Below are 23,811 nucleotides of genomic sequence, written 5' to 3' on the forward strand. Positions count from 1 at the left end.
TCCCATGAATGATTTTTTTTAAAAAATGTCCATGGACAAGGTAACAAGCGAAGTCCATGGGCAGGTATGTGTAATTGGATTTAAACAGTTTTATCGATTGGATGGGGGGGTGGTGGTTGCGGGGCGGGTGTGGGATGAGACGGTCAGAAAGGAAAACTGATTGGTGACCAAATTCTCTGTAAATAAACAAAATTATTTCAGATTCATTCAATAATTGCAAATGCAGTAATCTTGTATATATTTGTATTATTAATTAACCTGATGTAACTTACAAGCTCGACCCCTATAGTATGCTAAATATACCATTTTATATCCCTACCCTCAATTCATATTTACTGCAGAACTTTCTCTTATTCAAAAAAAGCTGTTGCCAGGCCTGGGACTGTGGTTTAACTCGCCCTAAATGTATTTGAAAGGAGGTGGTAGCAGGTAGAAATACGTTGAATGTGTGAAGTACAAATCCAGATCCCTTGCCTCACCTGTACGTAATATTTCAGATTACTTGAATGATACAAGTCTGCTTTCCCAAGATCTTTAATTATTTCTCAAGAAATTGGAAAGTTAACAAGATTAGAGCAAGGTAGTGTCAATGTGATTGGCCAGTAATCCTAGATCAATCAGCCAGAAAACATGCTCTCAACAACTCCATCTTCGCCGTTTGAGAATTGGAAATGAGTTACTCAGAAATATCTGGGAATAGAGAACTGATATCAATGAAAGTGACCTTGGCCAATCTAAGTGCTCGACTAAATGAACTTAGCAAAGCATTCGTGTCATTATCCTTGTCACCCCAGCCCCACTTATTAAGACCAGAAGCTGCTCCTCTTAATCCATGATGTAAAACTGGTCAATCGCACATCTCTTTATTAATTACAAGCAAAGTAGGGGGTTGCTGGAAATCTGAAATAAAAACAGACGGTCTGGTAGAAACTCAGCAGGTCTGGCAGTATATGTTGAGAGAAAAAGGGTTAATGTATCAAGTCCAATATGATTCTTGCTTCTTCAGAGCTCTGAAGAGCCACAACAGACTCAAAACTTAACTCAGTTTCTCTCTCCACAGATGCTGCCAGAGCTGCTGAGTTTCTCCAGCAATTTCTATGCCATCCTTTTTTTTACCGAACAAGCTGTAGTCATACTGTGTAGTTATTTGAGTTCATTTTAAAAAAAATCAAATCGCATGAGCATAAATTTGTTTCCGTCTAATTCAGCCTGGTTTTGGAAAGATTTGGAGGGTGATGGTTAAATTGACAGTGAATATATGCTGCACAGCGCTTGTTAAAACTGCTTTCACCACTTGTTCAATCCCTTACCCTCACCTCAATGGTAAACTGCATCTAGAGAAAGGTTACTCTGGAACAGCTCTTTCGGTTTCTGCTTTGTGAGCAGATGTATAATTACGTGTAAAGAATGCGTGTCTGAAATTGTTACCTGTGTAAACGGAAGGGAGACTCTAAAGCAGAGACTTGTCTGTGGTTCCAGGATGATGTTGATGACGAAGGCTGGCTGTTGGCAGCCTGGAAGAGGCTACACAGAGGGGGCGCGAGGAAATTCATTTGCACCATGACATCCGATCTTTCGGAATTGTTAGACAAGAGGGGAAGCACCGAGAACGGAGAACGAGAGAGACGCCCAGGCTTGGAAGCAAAACTAGAAGATAATGCTGAATGGATTACTGAACAGGTCAGATGTGATTCGCACACTCACGGACATTCATATGGAAAGACACATTTGCACAATTGAGATGCACACTCACATTTACAGAAATGCATATAGACAGACCCACACATACAGATAGATGCACACAAAGAAAGAGCTAATGGACGGCGGAGAGGTGCAGTGCGATTTAGCGAATTTTATTACCATGAAATTATTCACCTGTGAGAGGGCGAGTTTGGACAATAAAGTTAAATTGGAAATTTTATGAAGAAGTGACAAAATAGGTTTAAAAAGGCACCACTAATGAATCAGGAGTAGAACACCGAATTGAGAATCCGGGTTACAATGAGCTGCAAAGCTGCCATTATTTGTTAAAATTGCCTGTTTGGAACATTTTAGAAGTGTTTGTAAAATATAATTGCAACACATATTTCAGCCTGTACAGCAGGCGTTAGCTCCAAGATCGGTATATGCCTCATTAGCGCGTGTGCTAGGGTGGGGCTGGGGTGGGATATTCGTTTAAAGTTGAACTTCAATTTCAATGGCTCAGATGAGGATGACCAAAAAGAGAGCGTGAGATGAACCATCAGACGGAGCGATAGAGAAGGAGAGATGGGGGACAGCAGAGTGACAAACGTAAGCGACAGAGGGAGAGAAACAATGAGAAAGGCGGAGAGGTATAAGAGGCTGAGAGAGAGATTGAGAGACACTGGGAGACAGAGATTGGGAACGTCAGCAAAACAGTGACAAAGTGCAGAACACGCGATTAGACGTTAGATTTCAATGAAATGCCCGCGGCAAGCAAGAGACTCGGGGAGGCCATGCAGAGCCGTGAAAAGTGTGTATTTGGGAGGTGGGGAGTGGCGCCGGCAGCATCCCCATTCACTTAAAAATGTCAACTGGCTATCATTAGACCGCGGTTTAAGATGTCAGTCGAACACTCTGTACAGGTCAGGTAATACTAATCCCATCCCCCAGCTGGCAGGGAGGGGAGGACTGCAGCTGTCTGTCCTGTGTGAGCGCTTGGCTTCCTCATCACACACACTCACACAGAGCAGAGGGAGTACTTTGTAAAAACTTGGTGACTCCCTGCGCTTGAATCGGCAGTGAGCAAGCTGGGGAGTGACAGGGGAGGGGGAGAGCGAGAGAGGAGACGGGGGAAGACAGAAAGAAAGAGACAGAGAGAGAAGGGTTAGCCTGGGAGAGAGTTCTAACCGCAGACAGTGATCACAGCGGCCTGCGGCATGAACAGGTAGGTGTGTCAGCAGGGAACTCAATCCCACAGCAGCACCATGACCGCATATCCTCTCCAGCCAGTGAAAACACAGCAGTGCTTTTACACCAGAGGATCTCCGTCAACAAGCTACTCCCATTAACATGTTGCTTTGTGAACAGGCCCGCTTGCTCTTGTATAATTTTGCAGAAAGGTATTTCTAAAATGAACCATCTCAGCGCCCACCCCAAACCCCCATAACTCCTCCCTCCCTGCCCAGGCCTGATGGTAGATCCGGGCTCGTTGCGAGGAATGGTATGTGCCTGTGCTTCTTAAGGTGAGCTTGGTTCATCTCTGAGCCACCTTAAAACTCACCTGGAGAGATTGCAGAGTCAGTGACATTGGAGAGAAAGAAAGAGAGCGGGTGAGATAAGATGACCACTGAATGAAAGAAAGGGGAAGATGTTTACTGTCTTTGCGGGCAAATCCCCACCTTGGACTTGTTTGGTTCAGTTAATTCGTGAGAGAGAGAGAGAATGAGAAAGATGGGTTAGATAGAGAGAGAGGTAAAGAGAGAGATGGTGAGGAGGATTGGGGCAGATCCCAGCAGAAAGCGGACAGACAGAGCCAGCGGCTCCCGTTCCTGACGGTACAGGGACAAGAGACAGTCCGTTGAGCAGATTTGCGATCCGGTATCACGGAAGGCATGTACCAGCGACCGCTCTCCACTCGTTCCTTTGTCTGGCGGTGTTGCCAATGAAACAGGTAGCTTCAAACAGCCGAGCCGGGAGGTGGGGAAGTGGAGGTGTGTGGGGGGGGGGGGTGGGGGGGGGGGGGGGGGGGGGGGGGGGGGGCGGTGTAGTTGGTGGTGGTGGTAGTGGGAGGTTGGAGTATAGGATCTGCAGTTGGGAGACGCTGGAAGGAGGATCTACTCAAATAATTGTTGCAGACACTCCAGAGGGGCAAGGGCTCCGAATCCCTGTGGAAAATTTCATGTAGATGTGTTTGGACGGGGCTCCGAACACTTTCAGAGGTTTCTGAGCGGCCTTCAAAGAGAGAGGGAGAGCTGGTTCACTCTTGCCGGCCCGATTCGGTGTCACAAAGAACCTTTTCAGAAAGAAATAAACTCCCATTGAGGCAGGTTCGGCTCCCAGATCCGAATGAGAACATGGCCGGAAAATGGCGAGACTCCCACCGCCCACTCCAGGTAAGTCTAACCTCAACAGGAGGGAATCTTTATTGTTGCTTACCCGGCATTTTTGAAGGGAATTATAGATTCTGCCTTAAGTTTTTGGAAGCCATATATTTCCGATGGACCAGTGGTGACTTTGCAGGTGAAGGTTCAGGATGTGTGAGAAACCCGTTTGTGTCCTTCCAACGATTCTGGTCGTTTGTATTAAACTGGAATATGAACCGATTGAGCGTCCCCTAAATCAGGCTGTGAATCTCAGATTGCAGACTATCCCACACAATCATAGACTAAACAGATAGGATAAGAACGCCTGATACTGCGGAATCATCCAGATCGTGGAGACATTTTATCTCCACATTTACAGAGTGGGTTTTTTTATTTGTAGCTGAATTAAGAAATTCTCGCAGCGCGTAGGATTTCACTACAGCCACAGGGCTCAGTTATTACCGAGTCATTTCAGGCGGTAACATTCGAAATCGGTCGGCTTTGTTTTTGTTTGATTTTCTTATGAAAATTCTCCCCCGGATATTCGTTTGTAGTCGCCGGTTATGAATTTTGCACATGGATTCGATTCGCAAGCTGCTCATTTCGTCAAAATTACCCAAACCCATGGCGCTCCACAGCGCCCCCCTCCCCCCCACTCCACACCACTCCCTCCGTTTTCAGCCTCATGTTATTTGCATACGTTTATGACCTGAATTTAATAAGTACAATTGCAAGGAACCTCCGTTGACTGAGAGGGTATGTCGAGGAGGAGGCAGCAATAAGATCAGCACTGGGCTGGGATTGAGGTTGACCCCTCCTTCCCCCATTTTTCCTTGTTTTTTTTTCCAGGGATGCAGACATTTTAAATGAACAAATTTCTATAAAGTGTTGCAAGTGAACGTAAAATAGATATATATAGGCTATTGATAATTTTCAATGTAAAATATAGAAATATACAGGTCATGACAATTGTCAATGTAAAATATAGAAATACACAGGCCATTGATAATTGTCAATGTAAAATATAGAAATATACAGGCCATGACAATTGTCAATGTAAAATATAGAAATATGCAGGCCATTGAGACTTTTCTAAATAAAATATAAATATATACAGATCACTGATAATTTTCAAAGTAAAGTATAGAAGTATATAGGCCATTGGTTATTGTCAAAGTAAAATGCAGGTACATAGGCCACTGATAATTTTCAATGTAAAATATAGACATAGAAAGATCAATGATAATTCTCGATTTAAATACATATAAACATATATATTTACATGCCATTGAGAATTTCGAGTCTTTGGCTAACATGATTTGAATTATTCAAGAGTTAAAACTTAGCCGGGGATCTTAAATAGTAATTTAATAAGGAGAAAATTAATTACCCGGTAATTTAAGCTAAACTAATTTAAATGGGAGGAGAATCCTTGTGTAGTTTTTCTTGTTAATCCAAGCATTTAGATCCACTCAATTTTTGATTGGCGCTTGTTAAATTCTCAGTCTATTTTATTTTACACGCGTGTTGGTAAGGTCTATTAATTGATGCAGATTCTAAGGAATTTTTTCGCAATTATTTTGGCTTCTTAATTTGAAAGACCTGAGAGATCTCTCCTCGAGACGTTCGCATATTAGTATCTTTATTTATGAAAAAAAAACAAAGTTACTTAAAAAAGAATTCGAAACTAGGAAACAAAGGGAGGCTTTGTGCAGCTGGGTTGATGATTCCTGGCTGTGGCAAAACGCCTCTGTTTTGTGAATATTAAAATGTCAAGATTATTGGATGAGAACATAACGTAATGAGTACAATTTTCAAAGATTTTGCCCCCACAGACGTGTCCAAAGCTATTGAGGTTATTTCGTACGAACTGGTGTAAAATTCAGACTTAAGAAAGACTGCATCATCATTTCCTTCTCTTTCAGATAATGTATCTCCTCTCATTCAGCTCCTGCATCCACCCCCACTCCCGCACCCTCCACAATTCTGCAGTAGTCAGGACACTTTATCACGAATAACAGCACAATGTCACACAAAAATACCATATTTGTGTGAAATTTATATTGAAGGCTTAATAAATCCAGACCAAAGTTGCAAACTTAGGACAATATATCAGACACAACATAAAAATTGTCAGGTCACGCTTACAAAACACTGTCTCATATCAAAAACAAAGAAAGCGTTTCGTTTTGGAAATGAACCATGTTCGATATTTCATACGGAAATATCGTCAATCTCCCCTTGTAACTGAGGCATTTCGATATGTAATTCCACTCTCAGCTACTCCCCAGTAGTGGTCCACATTTCCTTGTTAATATCGGTCTATAATATTCCTTTGGTATTGATCAAATTTGATCAGGTGCGACCGAATTCCGTTTGCAATGTTGGACTTTTAAACAGTGGGTTATTTGTGTCACTTTGAAATCTCCATTTTACATCAATACAGCAATTTGAACAGTATTCTAGAGCAATTCATTGTGTGTCAATTGTTTTCGGACGTTTTATGGTATGTTAATATTTCTATCTATTGACCAATATCTAGTAATATCCCCACCTGCATTGTATCTGTCCTGGTATGTGTGCTAAAGTCAACGTAATAATTTTATTTAAAATACCGCAGTAACGATTTCATATAGAGAATTTATGTGGTCATGAAGAGACAGGAATTTAGTTCATCAATCTGGCTTAATACTATTGTCCTTATGTGTCACTGTCTGTTTTCCGAAATTAACAAGTCTTCCTCCCACAGTGGCTCCCTAATTCACTCTGTATCATTCTTCCCCTACTCTCTCACTCTTTCTATCCAGCTCCCTATGTCTCTATTTCTCTCGGTGTCTGTCTTTCACTCTCTATCTGATTATCCTCGGCGTCATGGAGAATTGGTCTGTTACTTTTGCCGATACGAACAATGTCAGCTTTTGTACTCTGCGCCTGTTTACCTTCACGAAGGATTAATCCCTGAAATCCGCTCGGCATTATTTTATTTTAGTCTTTTTAATACTTTAACGTCATTGCTCATCGCAGCCGGTTCTCGGAAGGGCTGAAACCCTCTCAGATAGTCAGGGTAGAGTCAACTTAAACACAAAGCTCACATGTTGAAAATTACTAATATGTTCCGCAGATCTTCGATCTAGCTATTGCCTGTATCGATAGGATATTGACGGAGAAAATAAAAGAAAAGCAAGTTTATTAGATTAAAATGGTTTATTAAGAATCAGGTCGTCAGAAAGCAGTGCGATTTAATATGCAAAATATAGGCAGCAACGAATGCATTAAAAACAATAAGTAGTGTTAGTTTGATGCTGGCCGATATAACGAGGTTATCTGGTGATTGGCGCACTTTTAATGTGGATTTTTTTCCCATTTATTTTGGAATCCACTTGTTGAGGCAGCAGCGTTCAAAATATGATTGGCTAAAACAAAGGCTCACAATAGAATAGAAATTGAAGGCGGATAGTTTCATGTTGAGGGGGAAGCGAGCTCCAGTTTTCTCTCTGGCAGTTCAGGGACGCGAACTGTAATGAAGAAAGGAAACTGTCATCTGATCTAAAGCCGACAAATGTCCTTCTCCGTCAGCACATCTTTCCATTCCCTCAACTCCCGCCCTCACCCGCCTGTCACCTATTAGCCTCCCCCCCTCCTCCTCTGCATCACTTCTCTCCCAGAATAACTCGGCCTGTGTGCAGAAGCCGGGTGCGGTAATCTGATCGAGTTGAGATTAACAACAGCACGCATTCTGCAGCGTTGAGGAGATTTTCAAAAGTGGATTGACAAAAGCCCGTTAACTCTTTCCACACCTCACCGCACCCACTGCCAAAGCCAGCGGTAAAATACTGCGGATGCTGGAAGGCTGTAATTTAAAATACAAGACAAGAACAAGCTGGAAATGCTGTTAGGCAGCGGCTGCGGAGAAAGGAAATAGAAGTTACAGAGAGAAAATAGTTAAACCCCTGCTCCCCCACCCTACACATATATCGGGTTTCTTTATCCCAGAGCCTGCCAAGATGACTGGGCCCTACCAGAACACATTTGGGGGAAGAAAACCACCCATCGGTGCAGTTTACCCCGATTAAAATATTACTGCAATTCTGGCTGCTAAAAATTTTGAACGTGAAGTGAGTTCTGCTTGTGTTTGAGCTTCCCCAGCGTTTCTCGCCAGGTCAGCCGTTGAGAGCAACTCCCTGTACCGCTGCAGAACCTGACACCGCAGCCCAAACCTCTGTGTTTATAACATTAAAACAAAGGGAGAGCGGTTGTGAGATCGAACCCGGTTGATGACAAAATACAGCTTGGAAACTGGAAATCAGGCTAACAGTCAAAAAGACATTGGCACAAGAGGAATGTAAAGGACAGTTTACTGAGCTGCTGCCAATTTCCATCTCTGTGTCCTGGGTTTCATTCTATACAGTATTACGAGTCATTCTTTTTTTTCAAAGACGACTCGATTAAAGGAGGGAAAACTTAAAAGAAGAAACAGACAATAGTTTTTGTTCCTTGTTTCCCAGTAAACCATGAAAATTGAACAAACAGAATTGAACTGAAAGTAGCTCAGACTTTTTTTTCTGTGTGTGATGTAGTTTTAAGAGTAGGTCTGTAATCCCCCAATTCTATTGTAAACCTCAGGGAGAGTTCAGGGTTTGGAAAATTTACTGCGGGTCTTCACACATTGCCACACCCACCTTGTGTGTGGATAATAAACATTTCTCGCCTTTTTGTTTGTTTGGAAATACTCAGCAAATGTGCTCTTCCCGTAAAAGTCTACCGCAAAAGATCATTAAAACCGGCCGTTTAAACAGCGCTGGCGCACATCCTTTTCCAGTAAGTGGGAAATCGGATGGACTTGATTGCTACATTTTATTTCATTCGTTTCTGGAAAAAAAATCTTGTAAAGGGGCTGAGACGTTTTCTTCTGCACAACTTTTCAGTGAAGTTCAGAAAGGAGATGGGTGCCTGAACGGTGTGGCGATGTGTTACAAAGTGAAGCTTAAAGTGAAATGGGGACGGTGCTACGAAGTGCGGTTTAGCAAACCTCTGACGAATCTCTGGAAGATTCTGTTTAGAATATCGCACTTTGACCCATACCTCCTGCCGCACTACGTCCAGTCAATGCAGTCGTTAGTGCGAGAGTATCTCAATCAAAACTAATTCTTCTCCCAAGAAAAATCTGACAGGGAAACAAAATGAACTCGAGAAATCCTGAGATGTATTTTTTGAGATGAAAATGGACCAAATAACATTGACTAGGGAAGGTTCCTTCCATCTGCGATGGTCCTTAATTCCAATCTCTAAGATCCATTACAATGTCTTGATAATTAAACAGCGCAGAGGCAATATTCCCCGCTATTCAATAGCGATCCGGTATAGAAAATAAAAACTGCTTGTTCCGGCCTATGCTTAATAATGATGTGAGCCTCCTGTATTCATCTGTCTGCCTCTGCCAGGCTTTTGTTTGCTGGATCCGGAATCCTTTGTCACGAAGTAAAAAGCTGTTGAAATGCGGTGCGGGTGGGGTTAACATTTTCAAAGCTGGGATTGATAGATTTTTGTAACACGATGGTATTAACGCGTAGGGAACCAAAGCAGCTAGACCGCAGTTAGGATGTTCCAGGGGGCTGAATGGCCTCCTCCTGTTATTGTGTGACATTGCGATCTGCATTCAATGCGCAAAGGTTTGTCTCCGCAATGAGTGTTACACAACGTTTCCAGCCAAGGAACAGAACTGTAATGGCACCCTTTTCCCATTAACCTGAAACCGGTAACTCAGAATAGAGAAACATTTGTTAGGCTAAAGCTTTATTCTCTGTTCCGGCAAATGTCCCAGACAGTTTCACGGACAATGAATTACTCTGACATGGCAGAAGTTGTTGGTTAAAGGCAAGTGCAGGTTTTAGAAAGTCAAATAACCACTATTTATATTTGCATATATGAAACAGCGGAGAGCAAATTTGCAACCAGTTTTTGTCTGGATTTGTACAGCGACCATTCATTGATTTGTGCTGAGTATTCCGCATGACAAAGACGTCAGGTTTACTAATCCCCCCCACCCCAAAATCACCCCTCTCTTCCCAAACCAGAATAGTCTCAGATACATTAACGCAGTCTAGGCACCGGTACGCTAGAGTCGTTGCGCCAGGTTAAGGTAGTTAGAAATTTAACTTCGGTTCAAACATCGCTCACTGCGCCCCCCACCACCCCCCAAATAACTTACTTTGTAAACTATTTAGCGATGATTCAGCGACGCTGCATATAATAAATGTCAGGATTACTCACTCAATTTCCAATTAGTTATCGTGTTAGTGTATTCATTTGTCGTTAGATTTCCTCCTCACCCGATCCTAGTATATGTTGAGATAAATTCCTTGAAATTAAAACCTGTTTTTGCAATGTTACATGGAAGAATATTTACCAATGCCCGACGAGCACGATTTAATAATGTTTTCACTATTGTGGTATTTCAGAGACGAATTTTCTCCACATAAACAGTGATTGTTGCAAATGCCTGATAACGAAGTTAAAATATAAACGGACGACAATAAATAGATGGGCAATAGTTCTGAGGTCTCTCAATTTCTTGTCTTTATTGTTGCACAGTTCTGCCATCTCTGATTGTCTCTCTGTCTTTCTAACTTGTCTCTCGTTTTGTTCATATCTGTATCGCCGCTTTGCCTCTCGGTGTCTTCCCAGTGTTTTATGGCCTATACCGTGTATTTTACTTTCTTCCTACCCCTTTCTGCATCCTTATATTCTCCAGTTCTCAACAACACCCCCACCCCCATTTCCAAACCAAGTCCTCTGCGTAATTTTTTCCCTCTCTGTATGTCTTTTTTCCCCCTTGCTCTGACCCTAGTTTAAGGAGATCGATTACACCAGGAAATGGACAAATTAGTGCTGCTTAGAGAGCCATTTGGGCGTCGAAAAAAATCACTTACAGCATCATTGCAGCTGAAATCAATCATTTGTGCACATCATCTTTCTGAACAGAAACAAATGTGGGAGTACTTGTGGGGCGGGGCAGAGGCTAATGCACAAAATGTCGCAACACTGCGGCATATTCTGGTCAATATGTCACTCCAGATGTTGGACTATTTCAAGAAAGTACAGTATATGGTGAGATTACAAAACCAGGCCAGAACCTGAATTCAGTGAATAAACACTCAAGTGAGAAATAGACGCTAGAAATATAGATTTTGACTATTTGATGTTGTCGATTGTAAGTATGTTTGAACCGAATCTGGACAATGTACTAGTAGAGTCGCCGATGAATATAGCTATTTTGGGAAAGAGATTCACATAGACTGGTGTAGGGCGGGAAGGCTGAGTGCTTTATATTAGAGAGTGGGGCTTTGAGGTCATATTCCATTCACCAAATAGATAGATGAAAACAAAAACAGAAAAAGGTGAGGATTAATAGACAGAACGATAGATGAATAGGGAGACATGATAACAGGAGCATGTATACGCCGGGAAGCGAAGATGGGAACAAGAGTGGATGGAATTGAGATTCATATTGGAACTGAAGGTGACTGTTTTAATATTTTAATATTTAACACTTTCCACTCTGCTTAAAGTCTGTTAAAAGCCTTGAACCGAATGCACCCACCAGTCCCAGTGATCGAACCCCAAGTTTGGCCAACTGAGTAACCAATCCGAAGGAAGGAAAAGGTCCAAAAGTTTGGTGGGGGGGGTTAGTTTACTGGCAAACTGAGGTCTTCAAATCACCGGATGTGGACTAGAACTGGCTGCCACTTCACTTGAAAGATGTCAAACCAAAATGTAACCTAGAGCTGGGGTAGAAACACTTGGGCTTACATTATCAATCGCATCATACTTTCGGTGGAGTTATCACCCCAGGGGCATGTTTACGAATACCTGGAGATTTCTTATGCCAGGGATGTGTCTCATTGTTCCAGGAATTATCTAGATTTTACGCAGTTTGGGAAAGGGGTAGGATGAGATTAATTCATTCCTCGGTCCCAGTCTAGATGGGCTGATTGTAAACATTAATATGCCATAAACTCTGGAGCTTTTTTTGCAACCAGGTTCTCAATTTGCTCGATTTGATGAATGTAGATTTCAGGGTAAGGTCTGCTCCTTCAAATCAGATAAATCCAAGCGGGTGAATGGCTCCCGGAAACAGCCATTAGCCCAGCCGTAGGTATATTGGAGCGCTTATTTCTCTCGAAGGGGCTCCTAATGGAATGGGGCGGGGAGCTGGGCTGCCGCAGCCCAGGCTATCGATTGGAATCACAGAGGGAATTGCAAACAACAAATAAAACTCAGGCCTTTGAAAGATCTCTGAGCATTTTGCAGGTTGGAAACGAAAGTCCTTCATTTATTTCCATAAAGATTTGATCAGAACTAACGGTCTCAATGAGCTGGAACAGGCGGAGGTGAGCGGCCTGTAGCCAGAATCCCGGAGGATTTAAACAAAAAAAAAAATCTGGGTTTATGTAAATAGATCCCGCTGGTCCAGAAGGCACAGGGTTATAATGAGAAATTAATCTTTCCAATTGGAACCAAAACCAGGCAAACGGGAAACACAGACAGAAAATGAAAAGATGCAGAGTTCTAGCTTTCCAAATCTCTTCGTTTAAACAGAACTATTTTCCAAGCACTTGCACCTGCCGAATGCTTCAACGTGCCTTTAAATGTTGTAGCTAAATATCAGATCAGCAAGCAGCCTGGATTGTGGACAAGGTGACCACATTAATTTAGCAAACGCTGCTGCGTTTGTATGGCGCCGGACTTTCCCATTATGTTCAATGCATTTGCAGCTTTACTTCTCCTCGGCTTTTTCCTTTAAAAAAAAGTGATTTTGAGATGTAATCTCTTTTTTCACAAGATTGAATCTATTCGAAAACCTGCTTTGATCCACCCCCTCAGTTGGATAGAATCATAAAGATCTACAGCACACTAAAGGCCCTTCGGCCCATCGAGTCTGCGCCGGTCAAAATGAATTCTAATTCTAGTTCTAATTATCGTCGTGTTATTTCGAAACATAAATCCAAATGGTGACTTTAAATTATCGAAATATAAAGCGACGTCAGTTAAGTCTAGGATTAATGGCTCAGAACTTTTATATTTAATATTTTGTATTTGTATTTAGATATCCAAAAATGTTGAAAACTCTCAATTAATGCGCCCAACTGCTTTAAAAAAATCAAATTTCCTAAATCATTGTATTGGATATTTACAGAAACGATGGGTCGATTGGACTCATCTGTCCCCTAGTGATACTGGGATAATTCTTTTTGATTGAAAGGCGTTTCTGCCAGTCAGGTCTTTATACCAGAGAACAACCGGAAAACGGAAGAAAAGACAACACTCATTTTTGGTCCGGAGTAGGCGCATTGCAGATTTCGGAAGTGTAAGGTTTGTTGTTTGGCAGTTGGAACGAGGCCAGGTTGTTTTGGTGCAGAGCAGTCAATCTCCACCCTGGGCCAATGTTGCAGTTCATTGGTTTCTCTGACCATCTGCTTTCCATTCATTTTCAAAAACCGCTCAGGACTCACTCCCCATCTTCTGAAACCATCACAGACCCTCCAGAGGTCTGACAAATTTTAACACTGTTTCTGTCCGTAGAAACTGCCAGACCTGCGCAGATTTCCAAAGCCTTTCCCTTGCTCTTATTTATTTAGGACAGTTCAGCAATGTCGCAGTCTAGCAAAGTACCAATGAGGATCGTCCTCCCGGTTTTGGTCGCTGACAGACAGCTGGAGATCTATTAATTTGGGACCGCGGTTTCTAAAATTTTGATTTCCTCTGTCAGACTAGATTTCCCATCTTTGACTTTTACCTCTGACACTGCATTCTCCAACATTGGCCTTGGTGTAATATGGCAGCACTCATGACTTGTCTTGCCTAGATCCAATGACACATTTTAGGTGACTGACTTGAACCGTTCTAACTGCCTGGGTAACGCAGCCCACGCACTATCACTACCCACAGCGCATCAACTCATTATCCAGCGCAATAATTTAACGTTCAACTTGTCCTTGGATTTCTCAGCCACTTCACCTACAGTTTGCAATTATAGTTTTGCAAACATATTTGTCGATTATCTCAACACAATTCCTACAAGAAAATCTCACCATTAGTTCACTCGAGTTCGTAGATGCCCCTCCATTTTCTCTCGCTGACTGCAATATTTCTGTCTCTTTCGTAGCGACTCTTTTGCATAAAAACAATGTAATGCTTAGGAAAACATTTTAGCTCGCCCCATTACCTTCCTGAACCATACTATAATAATTGCTAAACAGAAAGAGAAAATGCTGGAAAAACTCAGCAGTTCTGGCAGCATCTGCGGAGTGAAAAACAGAGTTAATGTTTTCAGTCCAGTGACGCTCCTTCACACCCCTGCCAGGGTCACTGGACTCTAAATGTTAGCTCTGCTTTCTCTCCCCATAGATGTTGGCCAACCTGCTGAGTTTCTCCAGCAATTCCTGTTCCTATTTCAGATTTCCAACTTCTGCAGTTCTTTGTTTTGTTTTAGTATAATAATTAAGATTTACCCATATCATTGCGTTCTGTTCAAACTCAACAAAGGTTTTCTCTGTAGGGAAAAGAAAAACTGTCTTTATTGCAGAATGTCCAGCACTGGTCAGAGATTTCAGTTCCACTTGTTCAGATTTGCTAAGAACTTTGTACTTATTGTTACACTTCCAGACATGGGTTAGGTTTAATGCATCGATTGTGTATCAGTTTATTGATATGATCCTCACCTGACGGCCACCCTCCTCTTCCACATCTCCTCATCCTGCTTCCGTTGGCCTCCAATGGCAGGTTGAGCAAGCTATTGTTCTGCTCCAATTTCTTCCAGTCTGCTGGATATTTGTAAAGCTTCCTCTAGCAGCCAAGCCACCAGCTCCAGTTCTTTTTTCCTGCCATCACATCTCCTGATTTCCGATTCAGTCCTCCCACCTTTTGCTTTGTTGCATTGAACATAAAGGTTGAAAATGTTTTGATCTGAATGCAAAATTATCTCATATTTCTCTCGACTTCTCTATTGAGTGTTTTAAAATCTCTTTAATTTTCTAACACCATTTTCACAGTATCTAGTTTCTCCATGGTCAGGAAGCTGTACCCTTTTGAGATCCTTCCTTGTGCAGAGACCGTCTGACTCGGGCTGGAACAAAGGTCAGCTGCAAGAATCTTTACAGATAGTTACTTACAGCGAAAATAACATGAAATAACATCAGTATTACCTGACACTAGAATCACCAACAATTTTAACAATTTACACAAGGGATGACTGACCCTTTCTGAAGATTTTTGCACACAATGTTTCATGATACGATGATACATCTCTCACGCCAATGCAATTTCTCTCAGAGTAACTTGTTCTGTAAATTCAATGGGAATATTAACTTCCCAGTTTTTATTTTATTGTTTGTTGCCAGGATTTCTGTGGAAATGAAATGAAGTTTCTTTACAAGGACACAATGGAGTATAGAAGGCATATTGATACACACTGGAATCCAATACCTGAATGAGTGCTGGGCTCATAGTGCTTTCAAAAGAAAATTGGATACATCTTTGAACAGGAGAGACAAAAACAAAAACTATGAGAGAAGAGCAGGGGAATGGAACAAATTGGTGGACCCTTTAAAAGAGCTGGTACAGGAAGGATGGGCTGAAAGGCCTTATGTTTGGCCTATGATTCCATGTCATACACACCACATTTAAGACTATTTCATGCAATTTGCAAAAGGATTGTACAAACATACAGGTTCTACAACAATTGTCAGACACCAAATAATTAGAACATTATCTGTAGGCACAACTTCCCCAAAATATTCACCTATCTACAGGCAAATAAAGGCCAACTCTCAAGTTCTGGCTCCAAAGCTGGCTACTTTATACTGGTGACTAATTCATTAAAGATCTGAGTTTCCAGCCAGGTGAATTTGATTGTCCACCTTTGACTTAAAGAATCACACCATATATTTCATATTTTTGAAAAATTCTTTCACAGAATGCAGTGTCGCTGGCTGGGTCAGTATTAAAGGCCTATACTTAATTGCCCTGGAGAAATTGGCAAGGAACTGCCTTCTGAAACCACTACAGTCCTTGGGATGTGGAGACACCCACTGTGCTTTCAGGGAAAGAATTCCAGGATTTTGATACAGTGACAACAAAACAACAATGATATATTTCCAAGTCAGGAAAGCATGTGACTTAGAGGGGAAGTTGCAGGTGGTGATGCTCCCATGTAACTGTTGCCTCTTGACCTTCTTGGTGGGATCACCTTTCTAGTAATAGTTTTCAGTGCTTTTTTTTAAAAAAAACTACACCTGAAACTCACAAGACTGCATATTACTGCGGTTATTCTGCCGCAGACACCACTCCCACAGACTGCTGTATGACATTAAGTTTCTCCCCCAGCATTCCCTGAAGGGGATATCTTGATAGTTTATGTTGTAGCAGGCCTCAACATTCTTGAAATTAGACTGAATCATTACCACAGTTATAATACTAGGTAACATACAAGTGCAACACGGAAGAATAATTTTTCCTTTGTACTAACTTTTTAAAAGAGTTTTAATCGGCAGCACTGGAAAGGGCAGCATTTATTTCTCACAGCTAATTGGCCTTGAATTGAAAGACTTACTATATTTTCAGAGAGCAGCTAAGAATCAATAACCTTACTGTGGGCTGGAGTCACCTGGAGACCAGGTAAGAAGGGCAGATTTCCTTTCTTAACTGAAATATGAACCAGATGGATTGCCCATTAATTATTTTGGTCATTTCTCCTGCTTCATATTTCAGGTTTATTTTGGCATGGTGAGATTTGAACCCACATTCCCAGAGCACTTATTTGAATCACTGGTCAGGTGGTAATACCAGTACGTCACCATTTCCCGTAATGTTTACCTTGGGTGAGTGGATACCTAACTTTATCTTAGAGGACCTCAGCCACACTGTGAATTAATGCATTGGAATGAGTGTCAGTGAATGTGTTCTCATGAGGTCCAAACCAAGGAGCAGTTTCTTTTCAGGAAATGTTGCAAGGGAAGAAACTTAATGTATCATAAAGTAGGGGATCAGCAGTCTGTGGGAGTGGTGTCTGTGACTGATTCTGACTGGATTAGCTTGGTTGGATATTTTCTCATTGTGTTACAATACTTCTCACTTTAAGCATCTGACTGGAAAAGCTCACCAATTGTTCAAATAAAATGAATACAGAATGTAGTAGAAACCTATAGTAAACCCAAATGATTTCTGGTTTCATTCCAGCAAAGATATCACGTTTATTAGTCTTCGTGGTGGTGCATATCATCCTTCAGTGAAATAAGCAGTGACCACACGAGCAGTTACGATATAGGACATTCCTCAAATTCAACCTCTTTTCCATCAATTATCTTCACCACTAGCCCCAACACCCCCACAGCCTTGAGATCCTTGATGTCACACTCATACAAATGCTGTCTTGATATCAGGGGTAATCACTCACACCTCACCTTACCCCTGGAGTTCAACTCTTTTCTCCATGTTTGGACCAAGGCTGTAATGAGGTCAGGAGCTGAATGGTTTTGGGCTCCAACAGGGCCAATTATCAATGAGCAGGTTATTACTGAGCAGGTGCTGCCTGGTAGCATTGTTATTGACACCTTCCATCACTTTGAAATTAGACTTGTAGGGTGAAATTGACTAGATTGGATTTGTCCTGCATTTTGTGCACACAATATACCCTGGCAATTTTCCACATTGTTAGATAGAAGCCAGTGTTGTGGCAATATTGGAACAGCTTGAATAGTGACATAAGAAAGCAGGAACTGTCGATGCTGGAGAATCTGAAATAACAAGGTGTAGAGCTGGATGAACACAACAGGCCAAGCAGCATCAGAGGAGCAGGAAAGCTGACGTTTTGGGTCTGGACCCTTCTTTTTAGTGACATGGCTAGTTCTAGAGAATATGTCTTCAGTACTATTGTCTGAGTGTTCAGGGCCCATTGTCTAAGCATTGAAGTCCAACATCCAGAGCACATTCTGCACATTAGCCTTCCTCAGTGTTTCCTCCAAATGATGTTCAACATGACGAAGCACTGATTCATCAACCAGAGGGTCACTATAGGTTGTAATCAGCAGAATGCTTCCTTGCTCATGTTTAACCTGTTTGACCATGAGACTTCATTGGATCTGCAGTTAATGTTGGGGACTTCCAGTGTAGCTCACTCCTGTCTGTATACAACTGTATCATCATCTCTGGTATGGCTGTTCTGCTGATGGTGATGGTGGTGTCCAGGACATTATCTGTAAAGTATGATTTTGTGAGTATGAATATGTCAGGCTGTTGATTAATTAGTCTGTGGGACACTATGCCAAATTTGGCACAAGCTCCCAGATATTGGGAAGGCGGACTTTGCAGTATTGACAGGGCTGGCTTTGCTGTTTTTGTTTCTGCTGCTGGGTTGATTCTGGCTGGTCCTTCCAGGTACATTCCTTTCTTTAGGTTTTGTAGTAGTTTTCATATAACTGTGTGGCTTGCTAGGCTATCACAGAGGGAAGTTAAGAGTTAATCACATTACTGTCTGGAATCATACGTATGCCAGCCTCAGAAAGTATTCCTTCTGTACAGGACATTAGTAAACCAGGTGGGTTTTTATGATAATTGACAATAGCTTCATGGTCACCATTAGACCATCCAGATTTTTATTGAATTCAAATTTCACTTTCTGCCATGTTGGAGTTCAAACCCATGTTCCCAGAATATTTGTGTGGGGCTCCAGTGACACTACCACTACACCACTACTGCTGTCATCTGATCTACAAAGGTTATCAAGCAGAATATCAGCATCTCAATCCATCCTCAAAATTTCCTCAAATCAAACTTAGATATTTGCTCTGTGCAGACCATTTACTGTCTGGAGACTGCTTTTCTTTCCTAGCACCTCCGCTAAAGACTGTCCATTTCTCTTCTCAAACAGACATCGAATCAGCTGACAATTCCCTGGTTATGCAGACTAACCCTTAAAATCATTTAATTGTTATGTATAAATACTATTTCAGGTTTTACTATCATCCCCTCCAGACAATTACCCAATATTTTTTCTAACCTAGAAATTGTCTTTGTTGTACATACACACTTTTGTAAGAGTGGGGTTGGATGCACTTCCAATCTTAAGTCATGCTAGAGATCTTCTAATGTTGGTTTTTTTCTTAAATCATGTGATTATAATTCACAACAAACAGTCTATGTTCATTGTATTTTGCATGCATCATATATGGATTTTAACCATTTCTCTGTCTGCTTTTTTCAGTGGAATCATGTTCCTTGCTGGGATCCTCTTCTCATCAGAATTTAGGGTACAGTCCTGAATCATCATTGCTACTCCATCATATTAACATAATTTTGAAGGTAGGAGATACAAACTTTCTATCATATCCCAAAGTCAAAACTCATACTGAAATATCCTGGGTTAGAATAATGTGCTTCAGCAGCTAATGCTGTATTATTATGATGCATCATGCAATGTTTGTCTAGCACTGTTGATGATGACTGTACATCATTTAGAAACTTCCCAGAAATGCCAATCATCACAAGTTGCTGTAAGTCGCAATATTTTTGTTACCTGATTATGTACCTTGATGTCATTGGCTAAACCTTGTTTCTTGCTGTTGGACATCCCTTTATCAGTTACATTTATTGGTGTTTCTTGTTGAAATGTACAAAAAATTGTGCTTATCTGGCTTTCAAAAACTTCTGTCATTTCTTACCTATTTCACTTAATTGTTCTAGATCACTCCAAATGATTAGTATACCAATTATATGATACATATACCAATTATGGAGTATTATGTGGGAAAATGTGAAATTATCCATTTTGACAAATGGAATAAAGAAGAGCTCTGAGATGCAGTGGAATGTGGGCATTATAGTGCATGAGTCACAAAGTGTTTGTAATCAATTTCAGCAAGTACTTAGGGAAGCTAATGGAACATTTTTGGGGAGGGGAAATTGAATTTAAAAGTAGGGAGGTTAAGCTTCCGTTATGCAGGGTGTTTGTGAGACCATATCTGGAGTACTATGGAGACTAGTACTATGTATTAGTCTTTCTTATTAAGGAATGATGTAAGTGCATTGGAAGCAGTTCAGAGAAGGTTTGCTAGACTAACACTTCGAATGGTATGCTATCTTTTGAGCAAAGGTTGGACAAGCTAGGCTTCTATCCACTTGAGTTTAGAAGGGCAAGATGTGACTTTATTCAAAATATGTGAGATCCTAAGGGATCTTGACAGCGTACAAGTGGAGAGAATGTTTCCTCTTGTGGGAAAATCTGGAACTAAGGATTATTATTTAAAAATAAAGTGTCAGATTAAGACAGATGAGAAGAAATATTTTGTCTCAGATGGTCATGATCCTTTGGAACTCGCTTCCTAAGAAATTGGTAGAGGCAAAACCTATGAATATTTTCAATACAGAAGTGGATAGATTCTCAATAATAGCAAGAGGATGAAGGGTTATCAGGGATAGGTGGGAATGTGGAATAATGAAATCAGTCATGATCTTATTGAATGGCAGAGCAGGCTCAAGGGGCCAAGTGGGCAACCTCTCCTAATTCCTTTGTTTGTATGTATGTATTTAATTATGTTGTTACTCAGCTCTGTAGCTGGTGTCATGACCACATTATATCACAGGAAGCACCCTGCTCTGTATTATGTGTAGACAGCTTAAGGAGCAGAGGAATCGTGTAATCATGTCCTGACTAGTTGCCAACCTTGTGTCAACTTATTTGCTACAATGGAAAAAGCAGGTCTAAGGCTTACTTACTTTTACTGAAATGCTTGGGGTGACTCTGACTCCTGTTCTGTGTATGGCACTGGTAGAATTCACTGTGACAACACACAATCAGTGAATTACCATAGGGCCATAAACAGAGCAGAGAAATAACCAATATACTGCAATGCCGACCTTGGAAAAGCACCTTATGTAGGCATCGCACCCAAACCCCATGGAGTATGATAAAACCCTGCTTCAACAACTAGGCACTACCAACAATGCAATGCTAATAGCTTCCTGTTGGAGTGGAAGTGAGAAGGTGCATGTGTCATAAATTACCAATTGAAAAATGTTTCTGCTAATCTCTGACTTATCTTGTACTACATACATCAAATGATACACTGGAATGGGTAATGGATGGAACTTTCCACCTTAAAGGGGAAGCACTTTTATAAAAAAAAGTGCATGACTAGATCTTTTCATTCGCTTGTGAGCACTTGATACAATGGTGCATCATATTGGGCATTAAGTTGTCGTGGTGATGAAGTGTAGGACTATTTTGGTTCAACTACCTCCAGGAAATAAGAAGGATCATTAAAGACTTCTGTATGAATACTAGGGCCTCTTTAAGTGAGCTGGAGGCAAAAATGCAAGTAACTAAGATCATTTCTTAACTGGAATGCATATTATCTTTAGTCTTTAGTAGAGACAAGACTTGTTCTACCCTCAACAAACTGTGGTGCCATAAGGTTATATGCAATGGGTTGCCTCAGCATCTAGAGTGGGATGGTTTGATGTAGAAAATAGAAATTCATAAAATGGCAAGTTTAAAAGTTATTGTTAGGGCAGAGTGCACATCAACTCATGAATACTTTAAGGTGTTGAATGTTGAATAGCTTTAGCAAATCAGACATTCATTCACAGTCCAGATCTGAATATTGTACATCCTGACATGTGCAACTAATGTCTGAACTGTCATCAATTGAAGTTATTGTAGTTTTTTCTCCCTCGCAAACATTGACAAAGTACTTGATTGTCACTAATAAATATGACCATCCACACTAAAGGCAGTAAAGAAATAAAGGAAAACCAAAGAGCAAAGGTTTCAGATTTCAGAAGATGAAATATTCATTGTTTAACAATTTCACCTCCATCCCCAACAGAAATAAACATAACAGCACAGTGCAGAATCAGCCTTTTAACCATAAAAGACTTAGACTGTGGTCACACACTGTTAAGGAGGTTTCTGAACTTCCAAAGGATTGATATACATGTAGTGAGGATTTGACAAACTCAATTGCTATAAGCAACTTTTAGGATTAAAGAAAAGCTGAAAAAAAAAACATATCCAAAGACTTGGTTGTACTGAAATTGTGATTACCAAATGTCTCAAGACACTGGAGGAGTAAAACATCACCTCCTCAGTCAGAAGTATCCAGTAAGTGTGAGATAGGGATTTTGTAGGAAAACAATTATCCCCAATATTAGATACAGTGAAAAAAAAACTTTATTCATAACCATTTAGAAATTACTGTTAGTCATAGTGGTCAAAAGCTTCATGTATATATTCTCATTCTCGGCCCAAATTTTTAGGGCAGTATTGACTTATTTACCTTATTTAGAATGTTAACGCATTGTTATTTAATGTGTTTGTCTATTGACATTAGCACTAATCATCTTTAGACTATCTTTCCATTTCTTTTGCATTTTCTAATTGATCACCTTCTCCTGAAGGGGTTTGATCTGCTGGTTAAGTATGTCCCAAGGTGTAGAGAGATGGGGGAGTGAGGGGTGGAGTGGTGTCACTGGTATCTTGCTCAACTAACCATTACTCATCTATCTGCCTTAGCAATGCGTGCATTAGCCTACTGAACCATGGAGACATTGAACAAAGCTCAGTTTTCATACTTTGTATGTTTTAGCAGGAATCAGCAGGTGCTTTTCAGGGTGATTTTCTTTCTCTTAAACCAGGGTAATAATTGTAGCACATCTGCCATTGCCCTACCTATGCCACATGAACTGTTGACTGAACTTTGGACATTCATGCTCTTAATGGCTCAATTCCCTTTTGGGTAAACTTATTGAACGTATGCTGGGGCGGTATGAGTTTCTTAACAGGCTTCCTAATGATTAGTAGCTTCATGAGAAAAAGAAAACTTCCTTCCTATCTTGGGCAACATAAGTCATTCAGTAACACTATAACATTTGCAGTAGTATGTTTGTATTTCTGGTTCATTTCTGATCCAAGGTATTAATGAAACAATTTTTATTTTCTTGTCTCTACAGTTGAGACAGGTACGTTAAAGTCCGTTGAATTGAACCTGAAGCAGTTACTTTCTCAAGGACACTAATAAACCACAGGAAGACACAGTCTTCAGGCCATGTGGAACCAACATCAGAACTTTGCCACTCAGGGACCAATCCAACTCATACTGTGCTGCCAGGCAAGCAAAGAATATGCCTTGCTTGTGCTAGATGTACTATCGTGCCTTTTCTTTCTCTCTCTGCACAGACTGGAAGATCTTCAATAACAAACCAAGGAACTTATAAGATGAACAAGAGAGATGCTAGTTCTTCAATACCAGTCTCAACATCTAGGAGACAGCTGGAATAGGATACATGTTGGCTTCATTTGGTTATTGACAGCCTCCATGCCAATTTGCAATGTGGCCTGCAGATGCATGCAGTTGTAATGGGACAGCCTAGAACAAGATGAATGGGGTACAGTCAGCTAGAAGAGGAAATTAGCTTCTGTTCTATCTACTCTCAATTCTTGGACACTTCAAACTGGCTAGTGGAGGTTGCAATTCAGAACTCTATTGAGACCTCTGAAAGTCCACTTGTGGAGGTTTCAGGGCTCTGATATGCAGCTCTCATTTGATTGAAGTGACTCTGAATCAAAAAATGTCTCTTTAGACAACTCTCGAACAATGAGTTCAAAAGATTGACATAAAGGCTGTGCATAGGGTAAATTCAACAAGGTAATAGAGTTTTGGAAGAATGTGAAAACTTAATTTCCCTGCAATAGTGCCCAGGATTTTCCCAG

The 23,811-nt window shown here is 41.0% G+C and overlaps 1 long non-coding RNA gene across 1 annotated transcript in view; it reads left to right on the top strand.

The window, feature by feature from the left end:
• Window positions 1-3,785: 3,785 nt before the first annotated feature.
• The window catches only part of LOC125485769, a 34,532-nt gene continuing 14,506 nt past the window's right edge, over window positions 3,786-23,811 (top strand). The window contains exons 1-2 of the long non-coding RNA XR_007264467.1: window positions 3,786-4,076; window positions 19,306-19,403. This is a non-coding gene — a long non-coding RNA (uncharacterized LOC125485769). The remainder of the gene's footprint in view (window positions 4,077-19,305; window positions 19,404-23,811) is intronic.

Source organism: Rhincodon typus, chromosome 22 (assembly GCF_021869965.1).
Source record: "Rhincodon typus isolate 14 chromosome 22, sRhiTyp1.1, whole genome shotgun sequence".
In the NCBI taxonomy this organism is placed as follows: domain Eukaryota; kingdom Metazoa; phylum Chordata; class Chondrichthyes; order Orectolobiformes; family Rhincodontidae; genus Rhincodon; species Rhincodon typus.